Genomic DNA, 12,173 nt, shown 5'->3' with positions numbered 1-12,173 from the left:
AGGTGTGCACTTATTTTTGTATTGCAAATAAAAGCTTACCACTCCAACTTTTTTGCCTTTTCTCCATGATAATTTGACAGTAAGCGGGAGTTTTCACCTTTGATATGTTTTTCAAGCCCCTTTGGCTTAAAGTTCAGATTTTTCAAGCAGAGTTTGTGTACGGACAACCAGCTGAAGAATGCCCAATCTTGTCTGATCTCAGAAGCTAAGAAGGCTTGTGCCTGGTTAGTACTTGGATGGGAGACTACCTGGGAATACCAGGTGCTGTAAGACTTAACTATTGAAAAACTTTTAAAATGAAAGTATTTACATGGCTTTGTTAGCTTTTTTTGGCTTTTTCTCCATCATAATTTGACAGTAAAGCGGGAGTTTTCGCACTTTGTAATGTTTTCAAAGCCCTTTTGTTTAAAGTCCAAGATTTTCAAGCAGAGTTTGCTTACGGACATGCCAGCTCAAGACTGCCCAATCTTGTCTGATCTCAGAAGCTAAGAAGGCTTGGGCCTGGTTACTACTTGGATGGGAGACTACGTGGGAATGCAAGGTGCTGTAAGCTTTAACTATTGTAAAACTTTTAAAATGAAAGTATTACATCACTTTGTTAACTTTTTTTTAAAGTAAGTTATGGAGTATTTTCTTTCTTTGATATGTTTTCCCGCCTTTTTTCTTTTTTTTTTTTTTTAAACTTCTCTTCAGGTTTCTTTTTCTGTGCGTGCTCTACAACGATCATTCACAGGCTTGGCTATGGAGTGGGGTGGAGCTGAATCGATTAGGTGGGGTTTTCCAGCCCTCGGCCTTAAGGTGCTACGCACCCTGATGTCAGTTTAATATCTGATACGTCATATTAAGCGGATTTTTAGAACAGGGAGTCGGCAATAGGGCCTGCTCCATCCGCTCCATTCATCGACCCAGTATTGCATTGCCTCTAGAAGGTGTGCACTTTATTTGTTGTATTGCAAATAAAAGCTTACCACTCCAACTTTTTGCCTTTTCTCCATGATAATTTGACAGTAAAGCGGGAGTTTTCACTCTTTGATATGTTTTCAAGCCCCTTTGGCTTAAAGTTCAAGATTTTCAAGCAGAGTTTGTGTACAGACAAACCAGCTGAAGAATGCCCATTCTTGTCTGATCTCAGAAGCTAAGAAGGCTTGGGCCTGGTTAGTACTTGGATGGGAGACTACCTGGGAATACCAGGTGCTGTAAGCTTTAACTATTGAAAAACTTTTAAAATGAAAGTATTTACATGGCTTTGTTAGCTTTTTTTGGCCTTTTCTCCATCATAATTTGACAGTAAAGCGGGAGTTTTCACTCTTTCATATGTTTTCAAGCCCCTTTGGCTTAAAAGTTCAAGATTTTCAAGCAGAGTTTGTGTACGGACAAACCAGCTGAAGAATGCCCAATCTTGTCTGATCTCAGAAGCTAAGAAGGCTTGGGCCTGGTTAGTACTTGGATGGGAGACTACCTGGGAATACCAGGTGCTGTAAGCTATTAACTATTGAAAAACTTTTAAAATGAAAGTATTTACATGGCTTTGTTAGCTTTTTTTGCCTTTTCTCCATCATAATTTGACAGTAAAGCGGGAGTTTTCGCACTTTGTAATGTTTTCAAAGCCCTTTTGTTTAAAGTCCAAGATTTTCAAGCAGAGTTTGCTTACGGACATGCCAGCTCAAGATTGCCCAATCTTGTCTGATCTCAGAAGCTAAGAAGGCTTGGGCCTGGTTAGTACTTGGATGGGAGACTACGTGGGAATGCCAGGTGCTGTAAGCTTTAACTATTGTAAAACTTTTAAAAGTGAAAGTATTTACAATCACTTTGTTAACTTTTTTTAAAGTAAGTTATGGAGTATTTTCTTTCTTTGATATGTTTTCCCGCCTTTTTTCTTTTTTTTTTTTTTTTTTAAACTTCTCTTCAGGTTTCTTTTTCTGTGCGTGCTCTACAACGATCATTCACAGGCTTGGCTATGGAGTGGGGTGGAGCTGAATCGATTAGGTGGGGTTTTCCAGCCCTCGGCCTTAAGGTGCTACGCACCCTGATGTCAGTTTAATATCTGATACGTCATATTAAGCGGATTTTTAGAACAGGGAGTCGGCAATAGGGCCTGCTCCATCCGCTCCATTCATCGACCCAGTATTGCATTGCCTCTAGAAGGTGTGCACTTTATTTGTTGTATTGCAAATAAAAGCTTACCACTCCAACTTTTTGCCTTTTCTCCATGATAATTTGACAGTAAAGCGGGAGTTTTCACTCTTTGATATGTTTTCAAGCCCCTTTGGCTTAAAGTTCAAGATTTTCAAGCAGAGTTTGTGTACAGACAAACCAGCTGAAGAATGCCCAATCTTGTCTGATCTCAGAAGCTAAGAAGGCTTGGGCCTGGTTAGTACTTGATGGGAGACTACCTGGGAATACCAGGTGCTGTAAGCTTTAACTATTGAAAAACTTTTAAAATGAAAGTATTTACATGGCTTTGTTAGCTTTTTTTGCCTTTTCTCCATCATAATTTGACAGTAAAGCGGGAGTTTTCACTCTTTGATATGTTTTCAAGCCCCTTTGGCTTAAAGTTCAAGATTTTCAAGCAGAGTTTGTGTACGGACAAACCAGCTGAAGAATGCCCAATCTTGTCTGATCTCAGAAGCTAAGAAGGCTTGGGCCTGGTTAGTACTTGGATGGGAGACTACCTGGGAATACCAGGTGCTGTAGCTATTAACTATTGAAAAACTTTTAAAATGAAAGTATTTACATGGCTTTGTTAGCTTTTTTTGCCTTTTCTCCATCATAATTTGACAGTAAAGCGGGAGTTTTCGCACTTTGTAATGTTTTCAAAGCCCTTTTGTTTAAAGTCCAAGATTTTCAAGCAGAGTTTGCTTACGGACATGCCAGCTCAAGATTGCCCAATCTTGTCTGATCTCAGAAGCTAAGAAGGCTTGGGCCTGGTTAGTACTTGGATGGGAGACTACGTGGGAATGCCAGGTGCTGTAAGCTTTAACTATTGTAAAACTTTTAAAATGAAAGTATTTACATCACTTTGTTAACTTTTTTTTAAAGTAAGTTATGGAGTATTTTCTTTCTTTGATATGTTTTCCCGCCTTTTTTCTTTTTTTTTTTTTTTTTTAAACTTCTCTTCAGGTTTCTTTTTCTGTGCGTGCTCTACAACGATCATTCACAGGCTTGGCTATGGAGTGGGGTGGAGCTGAATCGATTAGGTGGGGTTTTCCAGCCCTCGGCCTTAAGGTGCTACGCACCCTGATGTCAGTTTAATATCTGATACGTCATATTAAGCGGATTTTTAGAACAGGGAGTCGGCAATAGGGCCTGCTCCATCCGCTCCATTCATCGACCCAGTATTGCATTGCCTCTAGAAGGTGTGCACTTTATTTGTTGTATTGCAAATAAAAGCTTACCACTCCAACTTTTTGCCTTTTCTCCATGATAATTTGACAGTAAAGCGGGAGTTTTCACTCTTTGATATGTTTTCAAGCCCCTTTGGCTTAAAGTTCAAGATTTTCAAGCAGAGTTTGTGTACAGACAAACCAGCTGAAGAATGCCCAATCTTGTCTGATCTCAGAAGCTAAGAAGGCTTGGGCCTGGTTAGTACTTGGATGGGAGACTACCTGGGAATACCAGGTGCTGTAAGCTTTAACTATTGAAAAACTTTTAAAATGAAAGTATTTACATGGCTTTGTTAGCTTTTTTTGCCTTTTCTCCATCATAATTTGACAGTAAAGCGGGAGTTTTCGCACTTTGTAATGTTTTCAAAGCCCTTTTGTTTAAAGTCCAAGATTTTCAAGCAGAGTTTGCTTACGGACATGCCAGCTCAAGATTGCCCAATCTTGTCTGATCTCAGAAGCTAAGAAGGCTTGGGCCTGGTTAGTACTTGGATGGGAGACTACGTGGGAATGCCAGGTGCTGTAAGCTTTAACTATTGTAAAACTTTTAAAATGAAAGTATTTACATCACTTTGTTAACTTTTTTTTAAAGTAAGTTATGGAGTATTTTCTTTCTTTGATATGTTTTCCCGCCTTTTTTCTTTTTTTTTTTTTTTTTAAACTTCTCTTCAGGTTTCTTTTTCTGTGCGTGCTCTACAACGATCATTCACAGGCTTGGCTATGGAGTGGGGTGGAGCTGAATCGATTAGGTGGGGTTTTCCAGCCCTCGGCCTTAAGGTGCTACGCACCCTGATGTCAGTTTAATATCTGATACGTCATATTAAGCGGATTTTTAGAACAGGGAGTCGGCAATAGGGCCTGCTCCATCCGCTCCATTCATCGACCCAGTATTGCATTGCCTCTAGAAGGTGTGCACTTTATTTGTTGTATTGCAAATAAAAGCTTACCACTCCAACTTTTTGCCTTTTCTCCATGATAATTTGACAGTAAAGCGGGAGTTTTCACTCTTTGATATGTTTTCAAGCCCCTTTGGCTTAAAGTTCAAGATTTTCAAGCAGAGTTTGTGTACGGACAAACCAGCTGAAGAATGCCCAATCTTGTCTGATCTCAGAAGCTAAGAAGGCTTGGGCCTGGTTAGTACTTGGATGGGAGACTACCTGGGAATACCAGGTGCTGTAAGCATTAACTATTGAAAAACTTTTAAAATGAAAGTATTTACATGGCTTTGTTAGCTTTTTTTGCCTTTTCTCCATCATAATTTGAAAGTAAAGCGGGAGTTTTCACTCTTTCATGTGTTTTCAAGCCCCTTTGGCTTAAAGTTCAAGATTTTCAAGCAGAGTTTGTGTACGGACAAACCAGCTGAAGAATGCTCAATCTTGTCTGATCTCAGAAGCTAAGAAGGCTTGGGCCTGTTTAGTACTTGGATGGGAGACTACCTGGGAATACCAGGTATAGTATTAACTATTGAAAAACTTTTAAAATGAAAGTATTTACAAGGCTTTGTTAGCTTTTTTTGCCTTTTCTCCATCATAATTTTACAGTAAAGCCGGAGTTTTCGCACTTTGTAATGTTTTCAAAGCCTTTTGTTTAAAGTCCAAGATTTCAAGCAGAGTTTGCTTACGGACATGCCAGCTCAAGATTGCCCAATCTTGTCTTATCTCAGAAGCTAAGAAGACTTGGGCCTGGTTAGTACTTGGATGGGAGACTACGTGGGAATGCCAGGTGCTGTAAGCTTTAACTATTGTAAAACTTTTAAAATGAAAGTATTTACATCACTTTGTTAACTTTTTTTTAAAGTAAGTTATGGAGTATTTTCTTTCTTTGATATGTTTTCCCGCCTTTTTTCTTTTTTTTTTTTTTTTTTTAAACTTCTCTTCAGGTTTCTTTTTCTGTGCGTGCTCTACAACGATCATTCACAGGCTTGGCTATGGAGTGGGGTGGAGCTGAATCGATTAGGTGGGGTTTTCCAGCCCTCGGCCTTAAGGTGCTACGCACCCTGATGTCAGTTTAATATCTGATACGTCATATTAAGCGGATTTTTAGAACAGGGAGTCGGCAATAGGGCCTGCTCCATCCGCTCCATTCATCGACCCAGTATTGCATTGCCTCTAGAAGGTGTGCACTTTATTTGTTGTATTGCAAATAAAAGCTTACCACTCCAACTTTTTGCCTTTTCTCCATGATAATTTGACAGTAAAGCGGGAGTTTTCACTCTTTGATATGTTTTCAAGCCCCTTTGGCTTAAAGTTCAAGATTTTCAAGCAGAGTTTGTGTACAGACAAACCAGCTGAAGAATGCCCAATCTTGTCTGATCTCAGAAGCTAAGAAGGCTTGGGCCTGGTTAGTACTTGGATGGGAGACTACCTGGGAATACCAGGTGCTGTAAGCTTAACTATTGAAAAACTTTTAAAATGAAAGTATTTACATGGCTTTGTTAGCTTTTTTTGCCTTTTCTCCATCATAATTTGACAGTAAAGCGGGAGTTTTCGCACTTTGTAATGTTTTCAAAGCCCTTTTGTTTAAAGTCCAAGATTTTCAAGCAGAGTTTGCTTACGGACATGCCAGCTCAAGATTGCCCAATCTTGTCTGATCTCAGAAGCTAAGAAGGCTTGGGCCTGGTTACTACTTGGATGGGAGACTACGTGGGAATGCCAGGTGCTGTAAGCTTTAACTATTGTAAAACTTTTAAAATGAAAGTATTTACATCACTTTGTTAACTTTTTTTTAAAGTAAGTTATGGAGTATTTTCTTTCTTTGATATGTTTTCCCGCCTTTTTTCTTTTTTTTTTTTTTTTTTTTTAAACTTCTCTTCAGGTTTCTTTTTCTGTGCGTGCTCTACAACGATCATTCACAGGCTTGGCTATGGAGTGGGGTGGAGCTGAATCGATTAGGTGGGGTTTTCCAGCCCTCGGCCTTAAGGTGCTACGCACCCTGATGTCAGTTTAATATCTGATACGTCATATTAAGCGGATTTTTAGAACAGGGAGTCGGCAATAGGGCCTGCTCCATCCGCTCCATTCATCGACCCAGTATTGCATTGCCTCTAGAAGGTGTGCACTTTATTTGTTGTATTGCAAATAAAAGCTTACCACTCCAACTTTTTGCCTTTTCTCCATGATAATTTGACAGTAAAGCGGGAGTTTTCACTCTTTGATATGTTTTCAAGCCCCTTTGGCTTAAAGTTCAAGATTTTCAAGCAGAGTTTGTGTACAGACAAACCAGCTGAAGAATGCCCAATCTTGTCTGATCTCAGAAGCTAAGAAGGCTTGGGCCTGGTTAGTACTTGGATGGGAGACTACCTGGGAATACCAGGTGCTGTAGTATTAACTATTGAAAAACTTTTAAAATGAAAGTATTTACATGGCTTTGTTAGCTTTTTTTGCCTTTTCTCCATCATAATTTGACAGTAAAGCGGGAGTTTTCGCACTTTGTAATGTTTTCAAAGCCCTTTTGTTTAAAGTCCAAGATTTTCAAGCAGAGTTTGCTTACGGACATGCCAGCTCAAGATTGCCCAATCTTGTCTGATCTCAGAAGCTAAGAAGGCTTGGGCCTGGTTAGTACTTGGATGGGAGACTACGTGGGAATGCCAGGTGCTGTAAGCTTTAACTATTGTAAAACTTTTAAAATGAAAGTATTTACATCACTTTGTTAACTTTTTTTTAAAGTAAGTTATGGAGTATTTTCTTTCTTTGATATGTTTTCCCTGCCTTTTTTCTTTTTTTTTTTTTTTTTAAACTTCTCTTCAGGTTTCTTTTTCTGTGCGTGCTCTACAACGATCATTCACAGGCTTGGCTATGGAGTTGGGTGGAGCTGAATCGATTAGGTGGGGTTTTCCAGCCCTCGGCCTTAAGGTGCTACGCACCCTGATGTCAGTTTAATATCTGATACGTCATATTAAGCGGATTTTTAGAACAGGGAAGTCGGCAATAGGGCCTGCTCCATCCGCTCCATTCATCGACCCAGTATTGCATTGCCTCTAGAAGGTGTGCACTTTATTTGTTGTATTGCAAATAAAAGCTTACCACTCCAACTTTTTGCCTTTTCTCCATGATAATTTGACAGTAAAGCGGGAGTTTTCACTCTTTGATATGTTTTCAAGCCCCTTTGGCTTAAAGTTCAAGATTTTCAAGCAGAGTTTGTGTACGGACAAACCAGCTGAAGAATGCCCAAGTCTTGTCTGATCTCAGAAGCTTAGAAGGCTTGGGCCTGGTTAGTACTTGGATGGGAGACTACCTGGGAATACCAGGTGCTGTAAGCATTAACTATTGAAAAACTTTTAAAATGAAAGTATTTACATGGCTTTGTTAGCTTTTTTTGCCTTTTCTCCATCATAATTTGACAGTAAAGCGGGAGTTTTCACTCTTTGATATGTTTTCAAGCCCCTTTGGCCTAAAGTTCAAGATTTTCAAGCAGAGTTTGTGTACGGACAAACCAGCTGAAGAATTTCCAATCTTGTCTGATCTCAGAAGCTAAGAAGGCTTGGGCCTTGTTAGTACTTGGATGGGAGACTACCTGGGAATACCAGGTATAGTATTAACTATTGAAAAACTTTTAAAATGAAAGTATTTACATGGCTTTGTTAGCTTTTTTTGCCTTTTCTCCATCATAATTTTACAGTAAAGCCGGGAGTTTTCGCACTTTGTAATGTTTTCAAAGCCCTTTTGTTTAAAGTCCAAGATTTTCAAGCAGAGTTTGCTTACGGACATGCCAGCTCAAGATTGCCCAATCTTGTCTGATCTCAGAAGCTAAGAAGGACTTGGGCCTGGTTAGTACTTGGATGGGAGACTACGTGGGAATGCCAGGTGCTGTAAGCTTTAACTATTGTAAAACTTTTAAAATGAAAGTATTTACATCACTTTGTTAACTTTTTTTTAAAGTAAGTTATGGAGTATTTTCTTTCTTTGATATGTTTTCCCGCCTTTTTTCTTTTTTTCTTTTTTTTTTTTTAAACTTCTCTTCAGGTTTCTTTTTCTGTGCGTGCTCTACAATGATCATTCACAGGCTTGGCTATGGAGTGGGGTGGAGCTGAATCGATTAGGTGGGGTTTTCCAGCCCTCGGCCTTAAGGTGCTACGCACCCTGATGTCAGTTTAATATCTGATACGTCATATTAAGCGGATTTTTAGAACAGGGAGTCGGCAATAGGGCCTGCTCCATCCGCTCCATTCATCGACCCAGTATTGCATTGCCTCTAGAAGGTGTGCACTTTATTTGTTGTATTGCAAATAAAAGCTTACCTACTCCAACTTTTTGCCTTTTCTCCATGATAATTTGACAGTAAAGCGGGAGTTTTCACTCTTTGATATGTTTTCAAGCCCCTTTGGCTTAAAGTTCAAGATTTTCAAGCAGAGTTTGTGTACAGACAAACCAGCTGAAGAATGCCCAATCTTGTCAGATCTCAGAAGCTAAGAAGACTTGGGCCTGGTTAGTACTTGGATGGGAAACTACCTGGGAATACCAGGTATAGTATTAACTATTAAAAAACTTTTAAAATGAAATTATTTACATGGCTTTGTTAGCTTTTTTTGCCTTTTCTCCATCATAATTTGACAGTAAAGCGGGAGTTTTCGCACTTTGTAATGTTTTCAAAGCCCTTTTGTTTAAAGTCCAAGGTTTTCAAGCAGAGTTTGCTTACGGACATGCCAGCTCAAGATTGCCCAATCTTGTCTGATCTCAGAAGCTAAGAAGGCTTGGGCCTGGTTAGTACTTGGATGGGAGACTACGTGGGAATGCCAGGTGCTGTAAGCTTTAACTATTGTAAAACTTTTAAAATGAAAGTATTTACATCACTTTGTTAACTTTTTTTTAAAGTAAGTTATGGAGTATTTTCTTTCTTTGATATGTTTTCCTGCCTTTTTTCTTTTTTTTTTTTTTTAAACTTCTCTTCAGGTTTCTTTTTCTGTGCGTGCTCTAAAACGATCATTCACAGGCTTGGCTATGGAGTTGGGTGGAGCTGAATCGATTAGGTGGGATTTTCCAGCCCTCGGCCTTAAGGTGCTACGCACCCTGATGTCAGTTTAATATCTGATACGTCATATTAAGCGGATTTTTAGAACAGGAAGTCAGCAATAGGGCCTGCTCCATCCGCTCCATTCATCGACCCAGTATTGCATTGCCTCTAGAAGGTGTGCACTTTATTTGTTGTATTGCAAATAAAAGCTTACCACTCCAACTTTTTGCCTTTTCTCCATGATAATTTGACAGTAAAGCGGGAGTTTTCACTCTTTGATATGTTTTCAAGCCCCTTTGGCTTAAAGTTCAAGATTTTCAAGCCGAGTTTGTGTACGGACAAACCAGCTGAAGAATGCCCAGTCTTGTCTGATCTCAGAAGCTTAGAAGGCTTGGGCCTGATTAGTACTTGGATGGGAGACTACCTGGGAATACCAGGTGCTGTAAGCATTAACTATTGAAAAACTTTTAAAATGAAAGTATTTACATGGCTTTGTTAGCTTTTTTTGCCTTTTCTCCATCATAATTTGACAGTAAAGCGGGAGTTTTCACTCTTTCATGTGTTTTCAAGCCCCTTTGGCTTAAAGTTCAAGATTTTCAAGCAGAGTTTGTGTACGGACAAACCAGCTGAAGAATGCTCAATCTTGTCTGATCTCAGAAGCTAAGAAGGCTTGGGCCTGTTTAGTACTTGGATGGGAGACTACCTGGGAATACCACGTATAGTATTAACTATTGAAAAACTTTTAAAATGAAAGTATTTACAAGGCTTTGTTAGCTTTTTTTGCCTTTTCTCCATCATAATTTGACAGTAAAGCGGGAGTTTTCGCACTTTGTAATGTTTTCAAAGCCCTTTTGTTTAAAGTCCAAGATTTTCAAGCAGAGTTTGCTTACGGACATGCCAGCTCAAGATTGCCCAATCTTGTCTGATCTCAGAAGCTAAGAAGGCTTGGGCCTGGTTACTACTTGGATGGGAGACTACGTGGGAATGCCAGGTGCTGTAAGCTTTAACTATTGTAAAACTTTTAAAATGAAAGTATTTACATCACTTTGTTAACTTTTTTTTAAAGTAAGTTATGGAGTATTTTCTTTCTTTGATATGTTTTCCCGCCTTTTTTCTTTTTTTTTTTTTTTTTAAACTTCTCTTCAGGTTTCTTTTCCTGTGCGTGCTCTACAACGATCATTCACAGCCTTGGCTATGGAGTGGGGTGGAGCTGAATCGATTAGGTGGGGTTTTCCAGCCGTCGGCCTTAAGGTGCTACGCACCCTGATGTCAGTTTAATATCTGATACGTCATATTAAGCGGATTTTTAGAACAGGGAGTCGGCAATAGGGCCTGCTCCATCCGCTCCATTCATCGACCCAGTATTGCATTGCCTCTAGAAGGTGTGCACTTTATTTGTTGTATTGCAAATAAAAGCTTACCACTCCAACTTTTTGCCTTTTCTCCATGATAATTTGACAGTAAAGCGGGAGTTTTCACTCTTTGATATGTTTTCAAGCCCCTTTGGCTTAAAGTTCAAGATTTTCAAGCAGAGTTTGTGAACGGACAAACCAGCTGAAGAATGCCCAATCTTGTCTGATCTCAGAAGCTTAGAAGGCTTGGGCCTGGTTAGTACTTGGATGGGAGACTACCTGGGAATACCAGGTGCTGTAAGCATTAACTATTGAAAAACTTTTAAAATGAAAGTATTTACATGGCTTTGTTAGCTTTTTTTGCCTTTTCTCCATCATAATTTTACAGTAAAGCCGGAGTTTTCGCACTTTGTAATGTTTTCAAAGCCTTTTTGTTTAAAGTCCAAGATTTCAAGCAGAGTTTGCTTACGGACATGCCAGCTCAAGATTGCCCAATCTTGTCTTATCTCAGAAGCTAAGAAGACTTGGGCCTGGTTAGTACTTGGATGGGAGACTACGTGGGAATGCCAGGTGCTGTAAGCTTTAACTATTGTAAAACTTTTAAAATGAAAGTATTTACATCACTTTGTTAACTTTTTTTTAAAGTAAGTTATGGAGTATTTTCTTTCTTTGATATGTTTTCCCGCCTTTTTTCTTTTTTTTCTCTTTTTTTTTTAAACTTCTCTTCAGGTTTCTTTTTCTGTGCGTGCTCTACAATGATCATTCACAGGCTTGGCTATGGAGTGGGGTGGAGCTGAATCGATTAGGTGGGGTTTTCCAGCCCTCGGCCTTAAGGTGCTACGCACCCTGATGTCAGTTTAATAACTGATACGTCATATTAAGCGGATTTTTAGAACAGGGAGTCGGCAATAGGGCCTGCTCCATCCGCTCCATTCATCGACCCAGTATTGCATTGCCTCTAGAAGGTGTGCACTTTATTTGTTGTATTGCAAATAAAAGCTTACTACTCCAACTTTTTGCCTTTTCTCCATGATAATTTGACAGTAAAGCGGGAGTTTTCACTCTTTGATATGTTTTCAAGCCCCTTTGGCTTAAAGTTCAAGATTTTCAAGCAGAGTTTGTGTACAGACAAACCAGCTGAAGAATGCCCAATCTTGTCAGATCTCAGAAGCTAAGAAGACTTGGGCCTGGTTAGTACTTGGATGGGAGACTACCTGGGAATACCAGGTGCTGTAAGCTTTAACTATTGAAAAACTTTTAAAATGAAAGTATTTACATGGCTTTGTTAGCTTTTTTTGCCTTTTCTCCATCATAATTTGACAGTAAAGCGGGAGTTTTCACTCTTTGATATGTGTTCAAGCCCCTTTGGTTTAAAGTTCAAGATTTTCAACCAGAGTTTGTGTACGGACAAACCAGCTGAAGAATGCCCAATCTTGTCTGATCTCAGAAGCTTTGAAGGCTTGGGCCTGGTTAGTACTTGGATGGGAGACTA

At 39.3% G+C, this 12,173-nt stretch overlaps 11 pseudogenes; all 11 read left to right on the top strand.

Moving 5' to 3' along the window:
- Positions 1-1,365: 1,365 nt before the first annotated feature.
- LOC114778483 (uncharacterized) lies at positions 1,366-1,484 on the top strand (annotated as a pseudogene).
- Positions 1,485-1,645: 161 nt separating this feature from the next.
- On the top strand, positions 1,646-1,764 carry LOC114778474 (uncharacterized; annotated as a pseudogene).
- A 1,093-nt stretch (positions 1,765-2,857) lies between these two features.
- Positions 2,858-2,976, top strand: LOC114778473 (uncharacterized; annotated as a pseudogene).
- Positions 2,977-3,511: 535 nt separating this feature from the next.
- LOC114778487 (uncharacterized) lies at positions 3,512-3,630 on the top strand (annotated as a pseudogene).
- Positions 3,631-3,790: 160 nt separating this feature from the next.
- On the top strand, positions 3,791-3,909 carry LOC114778472 (uncharacterized; annotated as a pseudogene).
- Positions 3,910-4,443: 534 nt separating this feature from the next.
- Positions 4,444-4,562, top strand: LOC114778489 (uncharacterized; annotated as a pseudogene).
- Positions 4,563-5,650: 1,088 nt separating this feature from the next.
- On the top strand, positions 5,651-5,769 carry LOC114778486 (uncharacterized; annotated as a pseudogene).
- Positions 5,770-5,928: 159 nt separating this feature from the next.
- LOC114778498 (uncharacterized) lies at positions 5,929-6,047 on the top strand (annotated as a pseudogene).
- An 816-nt stretch (positions 6,048-6,863) lies between these two features.
- On the top strand, positions 6,864-6,982 carry LOC114778471 (uncharacterized; annotated as a pseudogene).
- Positions 6,983-9,008: 2,026 nt separating this feature from the next.
- Positions 9,009-9,127, top strand: LOC114778470 (uncharacterized; annotated as a pseudogene).
- A 1,086-nt stretch (positions 9,128-10,213) lies between these two features.
- On the top strand, positions 10,214-10,332 carry LOC114778497 (uncharacterized; annotated as a pseudogene).
- Positions 10,333-12,173: the final 1,841 nt, after the last annotated feature.

The sequence above is a fragment of the Denticeps clupeoides genome, unplaced genomic scaffold, assembly GCF_900700375.1.
Source record: "Denticeps clupeoides unplaced genomic scaffold, fDenClu1.1, whole genome shotgun sequence".
Taxonomy (NCBI): Eukaryota; Metazoa; Chordata; class Actinopteri; order Clupeiformes; family Denticipitidae; genus Denticeps; species Denticeps clupeoides.
Note: the sequence above shows the minus strand (reverse complement) of the source record. Positions and strands in the feature narration are given on the sequence as shown.